Raw genomic sequence first — 15393 nt, 5'->3', positions numbered from 1 at the left:
TATTGCCTCTGCCCATTCTCTCTCTTCTCCCTTTTAATCAGAGTTTAAATGTTAGACCTTTCATTCTAGCCTCCAAGTCTACTAACATCTCTTCCATATTTTTCATCTTTTGATCCTTTCCACATTAAACTGGAACCCCAAAGGATTTAGCATAGGATGACCTAGAAGGAAACCTGCACCCCTAAACCAGGACTGCAGTAAAGGTTGCCAGGATCTGAGTGGATCAGAGTAGTAATAAGTTGTTTGTTTTTTAAGATTTTATTTATTTATTTATTCATGAGAGACAGAGAGAGAAAGGCAGAGACACAGGCAGAGGGAGACGCAGGTTCCATGCAAGGAGCCCAATGTGGGACTCGATCCAAGGACTCCAGGATCATGCCCAGGGCTGAAGAGAGGCACTCAACAGCTAAGCCACCCAGGTGTCCCAGGGTAATAAGTCAGTAAAACAACACTCAAAAAAAAAAAAAAAAAAAAAAGAAAAAGAAAAAAAAGCAACACTTGATATTCACAGCCTGGTGAGCTATGGAACCTCAAGCTATGAACTTCAAGTGTATGAGAGTTTAAGGTACTCAAGACTGGCAGTGCCTGTCAAGGTCTTGGCAGAGGCAAATGCAGACCTGCTCTGGAGATAGACATGAACTCCTTGCAAATAACCTTTCAAGGAAATGAACAGCTAACAGTAAAAATAACTAAGTGCAAAAGGAAATAAGGCTTCATTAGTGAGAACCACGAAAAACAACAGACAACAGAGGGGGACCCATAAAGACTTGTGAAATCGGAATTACCAGACACAATTGATAAAGCAATTAGATTTACTATTTTTAAGGAAACAAAGACAAGGTTGAATTATATATTACATACATGGAATAGGGGATTATAAAAAGCAAAATATTGGAAAAATAAAACTTCTAGAATTGGAAAACACATTTAGTAAAATTAAAAACTCAATAGGATTGATCAGGATTAGATACCTAATCCTGTGTTAGTGAACTGGAAGATAAGTCAGAAGAAATGATTTGTAATGGGTTAGCCAACATTTTCTGTAAGGGCCAGATGATCAACATTTTAGCCAACATTGGCTTTATTGTTTCTGTTGCAACTCCTTAGCTCTACTGCCATAACATGAAGGCAGCCAGGGACAGCATGTAGACAAATGAGTAAGTTTGTATTCCAATGAAATTTCATTTATGGACACTGAAATTTTAATATAGTTTTTATGTATCATGAAATAGTCCTCTGATTTTTTTTTTCTCAGCTGTTAAAAATAACTCTTAACTCATGGACCATAAGAAAAACAAGATAGTGGGTTGGATTTGGCCCACAAATCATAGTTGCCTTCATTGAGAGTTCTGCACAGATATATCTACATGAAAATTGTCTCCCCACCTCAGTTGCTTTCCATTCTTGAAATCCTAATATGCAGAAATAGGCTTTTTTTTTTAAGATTTTATGTATTTATTCATGAGAGTGTGTACACCAAGAGGAAGAGAGGCAGAGACACAGGCAGAGGGAGAAGCAGGCTCCTTGCAGGGAGCTCAATGTGAGACTCGATCCCAGGTCTCCAGGGTCACGCCCTGGACTGAAGGTGGCACTAAACTGCTGAGCCACCCAGGCTGCCCCAGAAATAGTCTTAATTATTATTTTTTTAAAAAATATTTATTTATTCATGAGAGACACAGAGAGAGAGAGACAGACAGAGACACAGGCAGAGGGAGAAGCAGGCTCCATGCAAGGAGCCCGATGTGGGACTCGATCCTGGGTCCCCAGGATCACACCCTGGGCTGCAGGCGGCGCTAAACCGCTGCGCCGCCGGGGTGCCCAAATAGTCTTAATTAAATAATGTCTCTAGATCCAGTGATTCTCCCCAAATCTGGAAATAGATGTTTTGGATTTTTTTGGTCTTTACTATATTATTTTAATTATATCCCTGTGAAGAAAAATAGTCTCCTCTTTCCTTTGAGAATTCCTTGTTGCTTGTATCTATATGACAAAATCATATGTCAACACTTTGAAAATTATTCAGAATACTTCTATGCATTGAGCTATACGACGAAACCTTGTCTTTTAACTACAAACTATGTTCAGGAGGCCAGTGTTTTTTGGCAGTTAAAAACGTGGACTGTGGTGTCAGATGTGGATTTTTTAAGGCCCAGTTCCACGTCTTACTAACTGTAATCTTGAGTGAGTTATAAAATGGGAATGATAATAATCATCCAAGGATGAGACTCAGCCTACCCTTATCAGTGTCTGCTAAATTGGGAAGGATATAGCCCAAAAATGAGACTTGAGCCTCAGCTTACCTCCTGTTCGTGCCTCAGATTTCAGTTTTTAACTCATACATTTAACAAGTATTTCTTTTTAAGATTATTTTATTTTATTTTATTTATTTATTTTTTTAAGATTTTATTTATTTATTCATGAAAGACACGAGAGAGAGGCAGAGACACAGGCAGAGGGAGAAGCAGGCTCCATGCAGGGAGCACAACATGGGACTCGATCTGGGTCTCCAGGATCACACCCTGGGCCGAAGGCAGGCACCAGACCGCTGAGCCACCCAGGGATTCCCAAGATTATTTATTTTAGAGAGAGAGAGAGTGTGTGCCTGCACTTATAAGCAGGGGGAGGGGCAGAGAGAGAGGGAGAGGAAAAGAATCCCAAGCAGACTCCCCGCTAAGTGTGAAGCCTGACTCAGGGCTTGACCTCATGACCCCGAGATCATGACCCAAACCCAAACCAAGAGTACTACACTCACCCGACTTGAGTGAACACCCCCAGGCACCCCGCAAATATTTCTTGAGTACCAACTATGCTCTTTGTAATTGGGATAAAATGAAATTCTAAGCCAAATGGATGACCTTACAAGCTTGATTGGAAAGGGTTCCTGTGAGCCAGAGGCTTAGTGAATGGGAAGGGGGTAGATGAGAGCTGCAGGGGACGGTAGGAGGTAGTATTTCTGGAGAGTATGAACAATGGGCGGGTTTTTGTTTTTTATTTTGTCTAATAAGAATGACATAAGCTTTAAAAAAAAAAAAAGAAGGACATAAGCTGTTGCTTAGAAGCATAAATGGAGTACCAAGAGGATACAAGGGATCCTTGGCTGCGTGGGGAACACAAGAAAGAGCACCCTTCCATCAAACAGGGCTGGAGAGGAAATGGGATTTTCAGAAGAGACCCAAGTTTCCATGACAGCAGCAGATGGAAGCGATGGTCACTGAAGAAGCCGAGGATATATAAGGGACAACCCAGTGGAAAGTTAGAATAGTGAGGCCAGGAGAAATGACAAATGGGGCCGAGAAAAGCAAGCAGAGAGCAGTGACTTGAGCAGGAGGAGACCAACAAGGACATAATTGAGGGACTGAACAAGAATATCCAGGATGTGAGGCTGCCCCAAGATTGCCCAAGAATTAATCTCACCTTGTCCCCAGAATGGGGAGGGGGGCCATGGAGGCTCTCCGTGCGCTCAACTCCAGCTGGGTTGATGATACCTCTGGTGGGGGAGGGGGAGCAGTCTGGTTTCTGGGGAGGCTCAGGGTTCTCCTCTGGAGGGTGCTGGGGAAAGGCTCAGGGCTACAGGCTGCTGCCCCAACAGTGGGGTAAGCGTTTCTTCACTTATTCAGCCAATTTCTTGAGCAACTTGAGTGCATCAGGCAGTGTTCTGTGCTCTGAGAGTATCCCGGTTGAACACGATGGTCATTGAACCAAACGTGTAACCAATAAGTAAAGTTTTCAATATCTTGGAAGATTAACAGATGGCCTGGAAGAAAATAGAGCAGGATAGGCAAATGCTGGAGGAAAGATTTTAAGTTTGAACTTGAGGTAGTCAGGGTAGGCCTCATTGGAAGGTGATATTTGAGTCAGGCCTCAAAGGAAGAGACGGGGTTAGGCCCACCAGTATGGGGGTGCAGAGCATTCAGCACAGGACCCTGAGGAAATCTGTTATGAGGAATGGATGGCAGTGACACCAGGAGCCAGGAATGTGCCTGTTAGTCCGGTGGAGAGAAGAGCCACCTGGAGCCTTGAAGGAGCCAGCCCCTGGTATCCAGGTGTGCGTGTTTCCTGAGCTCACGTCAGCCTTCGGGGAGCTGATTTGGTTAAATGGAGGTTCCGTCTGTTTCAGCTGAGTGTAGGCAGGTGCTCTGTGCTCTGGGAAAGCTCCTGTCTGCTGCCACAGTGTGGTGTTTTATAGTCACTATGTGGGCGAGAGCTTGGGGACTGCAGTGCTCAGCCTACTTTCATAAGGCATTCTCTGTGAAGACACAAAGATACAAAAGCCAAAACCAACCATTTTTAACCCCCAAAGGCTTGTGAAAATCAAGCCAACTCTGAAAAGCCCATAAACCTGGGGCAGCCTAAAATAGACCCCAAGACCTAGTTTTCTGTTTCCCAAGGAGCCTGCCAAGTTCCCTGTGGCTACACCGGGCAAGTGTTTATTGAACACTTACTATATGCCTCATGCTGTACTTGGTGCTTTCTGCATTACCTGTCCTCACCACGGCCACTTGGAAGATGTCACCAGTCCCGTAGCTTAGATACCGTGTCATCTGAAGCTGTTGACTCCCAAATGTATCATGCAAGCCTAGTCCTCTTTGCCTGTACTGCAGACACGTTTATCCAGGTGCCTCCTTAACATGGATGTTTAGGCATCTCACACTTCACATATCTAGAACCAAACTCCTGATTCACACCCCTTGCCCCAGTACATGGTGACTTCATCCTTCCGGTTGCTCAGGTCAAAAACCTTAGCATCACATCTTTGACACTAATCATCAGCAAAGCCTATTGGCTTTACCTTGAATATCTCCAGATCCAGCTGCTTCTCTCTCCCTCTCCCAACATCACTCTGTCCAGACAGCCACCATCCCCAACATTATTGCACTCCTGGTTGTTTGCACGCTTGTTTCCCGGTGGTCCAATTCCACACGGAAGCCAAAATGATCCTGTTAAGTGCAAGATAGACCTTGTTTCTCCCGTGATTAGAACTCTCCAATGGCTCCCCATTTCTCTTAGAATAAGGGCCAGAGTTTTTATCACACTCAACCAAGGCCCTTCCATAGTCCCGACCTGTGTTTTCTTACCCCCTCCTTGTTTATTATGCCAGACTGGGCTCCTTGCTGTGCCTCAAATACTCCAAATATTCCCACCTCGGCCTCTTGGCATTTGCCCATTTCTTTGTTTGGGATGCTCTTCCTCAGACATCTGCGGAGACTGCCTCACCTTTTCAGACCTTAGCTCAAATGTCCCTTGCCTGTGCCATTTATGGTAATAACTCTAACCTCCGTTGGCATTCCCCATCCCCCCCTACCGTGTCATTTTTCTCCAGTGTCTTTCATTGTCAGCTATCTATGTTTTGCCTAATTGTCGGTTATTCCCTCCCACTAGAGGGAGGGCAGGTGGAAGGAATTTATCTGTTTTTTTCTCACTATTATTTCTTAGCACCTAAAACGGTGCCCAGCTCTTGGTGATTGCTCAGTAAATATTTGTTGAATTAATGAGTGAATGAATTGGTGGACAGTTCTATAAAGTAGGTGATATTTAAGTGCATTTTAACAAATGACAGCATCGCCGTAGATAAAATTTACCCGCATTTACAGAACTGTGGGTGATCAAGCCAGCATTCAGACCCTCTCCTCCCTGGCTCCTGACTTCCTACCCGTCCCACTATTCTAAAGAGCTTTCCCATCCCCACTGCCCCCCCTTTTCCCCCCAAATTCTAAGTGAGCTTCATAAAGGCAGGAGGAATGAATGTCCTGCCCACAGATGTATTCCCAGGTGCCTCGTACACTGTTCCTGGTGCCCAGGAACTAATTAATCAGTAAGTGTTAACTCAGTTAAGGACAGAGGAAGAGAATATAAGGCAGACTAACACCATCTTTAATAACAAAACCCAGGCCCCAGGTCTCAATTTTGGAAGATTTTGGAGGAATGGGAAGTACAGTGATGAGAACTGCCACGTGGCCCTGTCTTCAGCCCCGAGTGTCACTGTCTCCCTCAGGGTCTCTCACTTCCAGACTGCTGCCGCCACCATCACGATGACTCTAGAGAGCACAGGTTCTCTTTAATGCTTTAAAAAGGAAGGAGAGAAAACAACAACAAAAACCTTTTTTCTTGGTTCCTTTAAGCAAAGCTAAAAATATTTCACTAAAGATGAAAAAGGGGACAATAGAAAAATAAACCCCGAGAGCATAAGAAACCCAAAAAACTCTGTAGTTTGTGGTCTGCAAACTACAGAGTTCTGTTTCTTCTCTTGATGGCTCAAGCCAGAGCCATACTTAGTTCACAGCAGGAGAGCACAGCATTGCAGAATTTGATGGTGCTCTTTGCTTCACAACTTCTAGCTTGTTCACAACCCACGGTTCAAAGACTTCCTCCTATACATCTCGATACCTATGTGATCAAGACCCAAAGAGCCACATTCCTACTTTGTAGCTCACCTGGAGATCTCAGCCCCTTAAACTGGACTGCAGATTGGAATCACCTGGGGAGCTCAAGAAATTACCCATTCCTGCATCCCACCCCGTATAGACTCTGAAGTCATGGAGTTGAGGTGTAGCTTGGGTATTGGGGTTTCTTAAGCTCTTCAGGTGAGTCTGATATGGTTCCAAGTTGAGATTCCCTGCTCTGAAAGATACTGTTCTCTGTCTGAGGAACTCTCCACTTTCCCAGGTAGTTGATACCAGAATAAACTCAGGTTTGAGGGGAGAGCCCTGCCGACACACAGGAGTCTGTCTACATACATTGTCTTTCAACCCAGGTCCTCACCACCCAGAGATTCTTCTGATTTAGCAGATCAGGAATCAGACATAGGTGCTTTAATGTTTAAAAGTTCTCTCCGGTAATTCTAACATCCCAGGATGTTGAGAACTGTGGGAGATAGCCTTCAAGCCCATCACTGTAGTCAAATCTGAATATCGTACTAACTACTGCGGAATGTAGCAGTAGTTATATTAGGATAGTGGCATTGTGGGTACCTTTTTTCCTTTGAGTTTACATTTCGTGTGTTTTCCTCATATACATTTACAATGAAAAGACATATTTGAATATATTCTTTTCTGTAACTTTTTTTCTAACTTCCGCAATGGTCTCTACATCTTTAAACACTACTTTCAAAAATCTATTTTATATTAATTTTTGGTTACCAGTCCTTTCTCTAGCTTTTTCTTTATGGCCTTTTAAAATCTGAATCAGTTGAAGGGTTTCCTATGCATTTTATTGGCCTATTTAAGTATCTCTTCCTTATCTGTAATTGAAATAAATATTTGTGTAAAGACTTAATATCTGTCTTTGCTCTGCTGTCAAATCCCCAGGAGGTCTGAGGGTGAGACATGTTAAGTCTGGAAGAATGGGCAGACCAAATCATGCAGGGCTTTTTTTTTTCTTAAGATTTTATTTATTCATGAGAGACACAGAGCGAGAGAGAGGCAGAGACATAGGCAGAGAGAGAAGCAGGCTCCACGCAGGGAGCCCGATGTGGGACTCGATCCCGGGAACCCAGGATCACGCCCTGAGCCGAAGGCAGATGCTCAACTGCTGAGCCACCCAGGCAACCCCGTGCAGGGCTTTCTATAGAACAGTAGTTTAGGCTTCATCTCGAGGGCTTCATCTCAAGGGCAGACAGTACAAGTTTAGGCTTCTATTTGATATTGAAGTTTTTTTTTTTTTTAAGATTTTATTTATTTATTCATGAGAGACTCAGAGAGAGGCAGAGATACAGGCAGAGGGAGAAGCAGGCTCCCTGTGGGGAGCCCGGTGCAGGACTCAATCCCAAGACCCCAGGATCACACCCTGAGCCAAAAGCAGACGCTCAACCACTGAGCCACCCAGGTGCCCCCCACCCTTTTTTAAAGATTATATTTATTTAGCCATTGAAGTGTTTTAAGCAGGTGAAAAACATATCAGTTTTGACCTGTAGGAAGATGACTTTGGCTGTAGGAGGGTAGGTGGATTGGAGAGGACAGAAGTATAAAGAGAGATAGTACATAGTAAAGAAGTAAAGGACAGAAATCAGTAGAGAAAAATCAACAAAACCAAAAGCTGGTTCTTTGAAAAATCTTAATAAAATTGATAAACCTCTAGCCAGGCTAACCGAGAAAAAAGAGAGAATATACAAATGAGCAATATCAGGAATAAAAGGTGCATTATTACTACTGATCCCATGGATATTAAAAGGATAATGAAGGAATATAATTAACAACTCTGTAAAGGCACATTTAATAACTTAGGTGCAATGGACCAATTCCTTGGAAGGTACAAACTACTAAAACTCACACAAGAAGAAGTAGATCATCTGAATAGGCCTGTATCTACTAAAGAAATTGAATCGAAATTTAATAACCTTCCCAAACAGAAAATACTACACTTAGTTGGTTTCACTGGTAAATTCTATCAAACATTTAAGGAAAAGATGTCACGGGTTCTCTATAATCTCTTCCAGGAAATAGAAACAGAGAGAACAACAACAACAACAAAAAAGAGAGAACACTTCCTAACTTGTTCTATGAAGCTAGCATTATCCTAACACCAAAACCAGATGAAGACATTATAAGAAAGGGGGACACCTGGCCAGCTCAGTTGATAGAGCATGAGACTTTTTTTTCTTTTTAAATGTTTTACTTATTTATTCATGAGAGACACAGAGGCAGAGACAGAAGCAGGCTCCCTGTTGGGAGCCCCATGTGGGACTTGATCCCAGGACCCCAGGATCACGCCCTGAGCCAAAGGGAGGCTCTCAACCACTGAGCCACCCAAGCATCCCAAGCATGAGACTCTTGAGCTCAGGGTCATGAGGTTCAAGGCCCACGTTAGGTGCACAGATTGCTTTTTAAAAAAAAAGATAGGGATCCCTGGGTGGCGCAGCGGTTTGGCGCCTGCCTTTGGCCCAGGGCGCGATCCTGGAGACCCGGGATCGAATCCCACATCGGGCTCCCGGTGCATGGAGCCTGCTTCTCCCTCTGCCTGTGTCTCTGCCTCTCTCTCTCTCACTGTGTGCCTATCATAAATAAAAAAAAAAAAAAAAAAAATTAAAAAAAAAAAAAAATTAAAAAAAAAGATATTATAAGAAATGAAAAAACTACAGACCATTATCTCTTGTGAACATAACAGAAATCTTCAACAAAATATTAGCGTTTTGAATCCAACAATGTGTAAGAAGAATCAACACTACGACCAAGGGGATTTATTCCAGGTATGCAAGCCTGGTTCAACATTAGAAAATTATGTATTCCATCCCATCAGCAGGCTAAAGGAGAAAAATAATATGGTCAAATTTATTAGATACAGAAAAAACATTTGATATAACCCAATATCCAATCATGATTTTAGGAAAAAAAAAAAAAAAACTATCAGCAAGCTAGTAAAAGTATAAGGACCACCTACAAAAAATTTGCAGTTAACATCATACTTCATGATGAGAAAACTAGATGTGTTGTCTCCAAATTGGGAAGAAGCAAGAATGTCCCCTTTCTCCATTCCTTGACAGTATTATACTATAAGCTCCAGCTAATTCAATTTAAAAAAAAAAAGAAAGAAAGAAAAGGAGAGGAACTAAAAGGGTTAGAGATTGGGAATGAAGACATAAAACTGTCTTTTTTTCACAGATGACATGATTGTCTATCTAGAAAAACCCAGAGACTTGCCAAAAATCTCCTGGAGCTAATTAGCAATTCTAACAAGGTTGTAGGATACGAAGTTAATAATATACAAAAGTCAGTTGTTTTCCTATATTCCAGGAATAAGCAACTGAAATTTGACATTAAAAACAGTGTCATTAAGGAAATACTGTGACAGTGGAGGCAGAGAGTGGAGTGATGTGCCCACAAGCCAAGGAACGCTGAGGATTGACAGCTGCTACCAGAAGCTACAAAGGAGCACAGAGCAAAGTCTCCCTTACAGCCTCTAGGAGGAACCACTTGAGGGAACCCCTTGATTTTAGACTTCTTGCCTCCTGAACTGTGAGAGGATAAATTTCTGTTGTTTTAGGCTCCCTGGTTTGGGATAATTTGTGGTGGCAGCCTCAGGAGCCTAATAGTGGGAGAAAAGAAGTGCCAGGCAGGGCACCAGCTGGCACAGTCCTGGGGGTGTCAAGATGTCTACTCTGCCTTAGATGAAGATTGCCCATCAGAGATGCCCAGACCTGCGTACCCATGTTTAATATGGTTATGACAAGTATGACATGTATTTGTTTCTTAATACGTCATAATACTAGACTGTGAACCTCTAGAGGACAGTCAAGTCCTGTGCTTTAATTGTTCCAGTGCAAAATTTGGATTAGCAGAAACAAATGAAACCTATGTTAATTACTAATCGTATACTGCATGCCCACTAAGCACCGAGCCTTATATACATTATCTCTTTGAGACCTCACCTCTAAGGTAGGTGCCATTATTACCCGTTTTGCAAGTAAAAACTCAAGCCTTCAAAGAATTGCTGCATCTGGGAAAATAAAAAGAATAGCTCACATGTAAAAAAAAATAAAAGTAGGGATGCCTGGGTGGCTCAGCGGTTGAGCGTCTGCCTTTGGCTCAGTGTAATTCCGGGTCTGGGAATCAAGTCCTGAATTAGGCTCCCTGCGGGGAGCCTGCTTCTCCCTCTGCCTATGTCTCTGCCTTTCATTCTGTGTCTTTCATGAATACGTGAATAATATCTTTTTTTTAAGTAAAAAAATATATAAAAATACAGGATAATTTTATATTAGCATACGCACGCAACGAAAGACTTTGGTATAAGTCTAACTACACACACACCTACTAGCCGAGGTTTGGAGACAGCCAGGGGAGTTGGAGACGATAATCCAAGTAAGAAACATAAAAGGAACAATTTTTGCCTCATTAGATTAGTAAAATGATAATTCAGATGATCCAGAAGTAGTAAAAGCAGAAATCAAGCATTAAAACAGTAGGAGTAGTTAACTGACATTTCTGTAACCTTTAAAAGAATGTTTTAACCTACATTGTTATAGGAAATCATTTGGTCTTTCCATCCATTCTAGAAAATATGTATTATTATAGCTATTGTAAGAGTTGAGGAAACCAGTTACTTCTTATTGGAGGTTATACAACTAACTAGTAAGTGGAAGAGCTAGCTTCTTAAACTCAAGTCTTTTTACCTTTATGCCCATTGTTCTTCATACCAAAGAAAGCAAGGGCTTTGGTGAGAGCAGAGGATGAGTTTTAGACTCAGTTTGTCTTGTCAAAAATGAGAATAATACTTACCTTAAAGTAGGGCTGCACCAAGGGTGTGCAGAGCCCTGGCTAAATATTTTTAAGTAGCACCTCTGGTATATAAACACATTGATGGGCCCATGTGAGATGTAATGATTTACTGATGAAGATTTAGAACAGTGGGGAAAGAAGATGAGAAAACTAGATGTGGTCTCAAAGAGATAATGTATATAAGGCTTGGTGCTTAGTAGGCATGCTTATGTATTTGTTTATTATCCGCTCAGTACACATGAAAGTTCTTCACAGTATCCAGACGCCACCTCTTTCTGTTCTGGTTCAGGCTTCTCTTTGTGGATTTTATTGTCCAGGGCATCACTCCTGGCTAATTCACACCTTCTACCACAAGAAAAAAAACTAATAATACTGTTATTATTCATAGTGCCTTAGCTCTCTGGAACTTGTGTTTTTTTGTTTTTTTTTTTTAAGATTTGTTTATTTGAGAGAGAGAGAGTGCACATGCACATACCAGCATGGGGGCGGGTGGAGAAGGTGGGGTTGCAGAAGGAGACGGAGAGAGAGTCTTGAACAGACTCCCTAAGGAGCATGGAGCCTGACATAGGGCTGGATCTCATGACCCCAAGATCATGACATGAGATCAAGAGACAGCTGCACAACTGACTAAGGTACCCAGGAACCTGCATTTGAAAAACTTCAGTGTCTGCTCATAATAAAAACCCTCAACAAAGTGGGTATAGGGGGAACTTACCTTGACATAATAAAGACCATATATGAGAAGCTCATAGCTAACATCATCCTCAACAGTAAAAAGCTGAAAGCTAAAAAAAAAAAAAAAAAAGCTGAAAGCTTTTCCTCTAAGATCAGGAACAAGACAAGGATGTCCACTCTCACCACTTTTATTCATCATAGTATTAGAAGTCTGAGCCAGAACAGGGAAGAAAAAGAAAGGCATCCAAATCAGAAAGGAAGAAGTGAAAGTATGTGTATTTGCAGATGGCGTGATATATAGAGGAGATTTTAAAGACCACCAAAGACCATTAGAACTGATAAACGGATTCAGTAAAGTTGCGGGATATAAAGTCACTACGCAAAAATGAATTGCATTTTTATACAGCAGTAACTATCAGTAACAGAAATTCCTTAAAATTCCATTTACAGGGGATCCCTGGGTGGCTCAGCGGTTTAGCGTCTGCCTTTGGTCCAGGGCGCGATCCTGGAGTCCCGGGATCGAGTCCCACGTCAGGCTCCCGGCATGGGCCTGCTTCTCCCTCCTTCTGTGTCTCTGCCTCTCTCTCTCTCTCTCTCTCTATGTGTATCATAAATAAATAAATCTTTAAAAAAAATTCCATTTACAGTTGCCTCAAAAAGAATAAAACCCCTAGAAATAAATTTAACCAAGGAGGTGAAAAACCTGTACACTGAGGACTATAAGACTTTGATGAAAGAAATCGAAGAAGACACAAATAAATGGAAAAATATTCCATGTTCTTGGATCGGAAGAATTAATATTGTTAAAATGTACATACCACTCAAAGCAATCTACAGATTCAATGCAATCCCTGTCAGAATTTATCATTTGAAATTTTACAGTGTTAAAAATAGAACACATCTTCCAACCATGTCTTCTCTTGGACTCTACACCCTGCATGCCTGGATCTCAGGGCTTTACTGCCTTAGAGAATTATTGTAAAGCTAAATGAAATAATTAGGTCAACTATTAGCATATCGTTTATGCTCAGTAAATGTTAGTTTCCCTGTTCTTCCCACTACCACCCTGAAAGAGGATGTGGTGTGTGTGTGTGTGTGTGTGTGTGTGTGTGTGTGTGTGTGTGTGTTTAAAGAAATGAAATGTAGGGCAGCCTGGTGGCTCAGTGGTTTGGTGCCGTCTTCGGCCCAGGGCCAGATCCTGGAGACCCAGGATCGAGTCCCATGTCGGGCTCCCTGCATGGAGCCTGCTTCTCCCTCTGCCTGTGCCTGTGTCTCTCTCCCTCTCTCTCTGTGGATCTCTCATGATTAAATAAATAAAATCTTAAAAAAAAAAAAAAGAAATGAAATATAGAAACACAATTGAATTGGAGCATTTGCAACAGACCCCTGATGGAGAATCACTGTGAGCATTGCCTATACAGCTCAGGCTAAAGGACTTGCAAGAGCTTACTGGAGAGGAGAGCATCCTCTTGGCCAAAATGAAATAAGTGACATGATTCTGGAGACAAAGATAAACTGCAGTAGCATCAGGTCCAGAATCACTGATGGAATAGCAGAATGGCCTGGTTTGTTGAAAAGGTTTTACAGTGCACAGTAAGTAGCAAGAGCTGAAAGGCAAGTCCTCTAGAGCTGAGAAATATCACAAATTCCAGATGTCTCAGATCAAGGAGTCTCTCTGCCTTAAAGCGATGAAAGAGACATAGGACAATGCTGCCAAGTTTATTATAGATCACCGTAAGTGGGGCAAAAACCGTATGGAAGCCCCAGCCGGCAGTGGAGTTCACAAGATGGGTTGGCAACTGCCAAATGTGGGTGAATGAAGAGACTAACGATGTGAAGAGCCAGCAGATCTGTAATTATGAAGTCAGATGGAAGAGGCAGCCAGAGGAGAGAGAAATTATCCTTAAGGAGAAGAGTTTCATCTCACAGCTTGAAAGGACCTATGGCCGTAGTTAGTAGCCTTTCTTTTGTTAGTCTACTTCAGAAAGAAATAAAAATGAAAATATTTAACAACAGAATAGGATTACGAAAGCTAACCTAACCTGCATCTGCCATTTCCCAAGTCATGTTCCAGAAACAGATCTCTAGTAATTGGAGAAATGCATCTTCATCAGGGAAGTTAGGATAGCACTGAAGAAGCAGTGGTGGGACCAGCCCTGGGCTGAGGATTCTTACTGGTGTGTTCAGGCAGTTCCCTCTGACAATAATATTGGCTATTTCTGATTAAATTACCATACTTGCTTGAAGGGACACTAATATTTATTAACACACTGCTTATCAAGCAGTGTGCCAGGTGTTACCTGCGTGGTCTTGTTTCATTGTGAAGACCAGTTCCTGAACTGGTGAACTAGGGGCTGAATGAATGAGGAGACAGCCAGGGGCTGATCTGATTTCAGTCCTCTCTAAGAAGGTTCTAGAACTTAGATTATTGCTCACAAGATGCCCACCACTGGCCTGTAGGGAGAACCCTCAGAGTCCCATCTCCATTTCCCCCCAGCCATCACCATCTCTCCCTAACACTTTGTTAATTGTACTTCCAACCAGTCAAGGTAACCAGTTGAGTTCACTCCAACAAACGTTTTGTTGGGTGCTTACGTACTCTATCCCATGCACCGTTCTGCTATGCACCATGCTTAGTTACCATGGTCTAGGATAGAAGGATCATTTAAAAGGACAGTTCCTGTTCAGTGTAACCAGTGGGAGGCCATAACCAGGTCCTGGCCATTGCTGGGTCCCTAATCCCAGGCCAGTGTCTGGCACACAACAGCAAGGCTGTTACAGTCACCATGTATTGAGAGAAAACTAAGTGCCAGGCATTATACTAAGCACTTTATTCTCTCTCTCTCTCTCTCTCTCTCTCCTTTTTAAATGAGTAATTATAGCAATTTTATTCAAAATCACCCAAAACTGGAAGGAGCCAAGATATCTGTCAAGGTGAATGGATGCACAAAGTTTGGGGCATCCATACAATTAACTAATATTCAGTGATAAAAACAAATGAACTTTAGGCTACACAAAGACCTGGATGCAATTTATTTTTGGTTGTTTTGTTGTTTTGTTTTTGTGTTTATTTGTCATGTCTTTAAAAACAATTTTAATTCTAGTTAGTTAAAAGTACTTTATTCTCAACCTAACCTTCAATATGGTTGTATGAGTATCATCCCAGTTTTTAAAGATGTGGAAACGAAGGCACAGAGCAATTCAATAACGTGCCCAAAGTCGCACAGCTAGGAAAGGGTGGAGCCAGGACACAAATCCAAGCAGAGTGACTCTTTTGCTTCTAAATGTTTTGTCGAGTGAATGCATGAATGAATGAATGAACAAATGAGAAGGAGGAAGAGAAGGAGACGGGAGAGAAAGAGAACATGGGAACAAGCAAGCTAAGGTGGAGCTGGCTGGGCGAAATGGGGTCTTCAGGCAGGTGGGTTGGTTCTGCTGGGGATGGGAATGTTGCTTAACCGAATGTTGCAAAGATGGCCAGGGTGGAGGGTGAGCAGAGGAAGGCCAGCCC

The 15393-nt window shown here is 42.3% G+C and overlaps 1 protein-coding gene and 1 long non-coding RNA gene across 13 annotated transcripts in view; one reads left to right on the top strand and one right to left on the bottom strand.

Moving 5' to 3' along the window:
• ST3GAL3 (ST3 beta-galactoside alpha-2,3-sialyltransferase 3) overlaps positions 1-15393 on the top strand; it is a 198832-nt gene that overhangs the window by 101165 nt on the left and 82274 nt on the right. The window lies entirely within an intron of this gene.
• LOC140602682 (uncharacterized) lies at positions 5851-14292 on the bottom strand. Its single transcript, XR_012005587.1, has 2 exons — positions 14183-14292; positions 5851-6061 (listed from the first exon to the last, which is right to left on the bottom strand). It is a non-coding gene; the product is annotated as an uncharacterized lncRNA (long non-coding RNA).

This window comes from Canis lupus, chromosome 13 (assembly GCF_048164855.1).
Source record: "Canis lupus baileyi chromosome 13, mCanLup2.hap1, whole genome shotgun sequence".
NCBI classification, from domain to species: Eukaryota; Metazoa; Chordata; class Mammalia; order Carnivora; family Canidae; genus Canis; species Canis lupus.
Note: the sequence above shows the minus strand (reverse complement) of the source record. Positions and strands in the feature narration are given on the sequence as shown.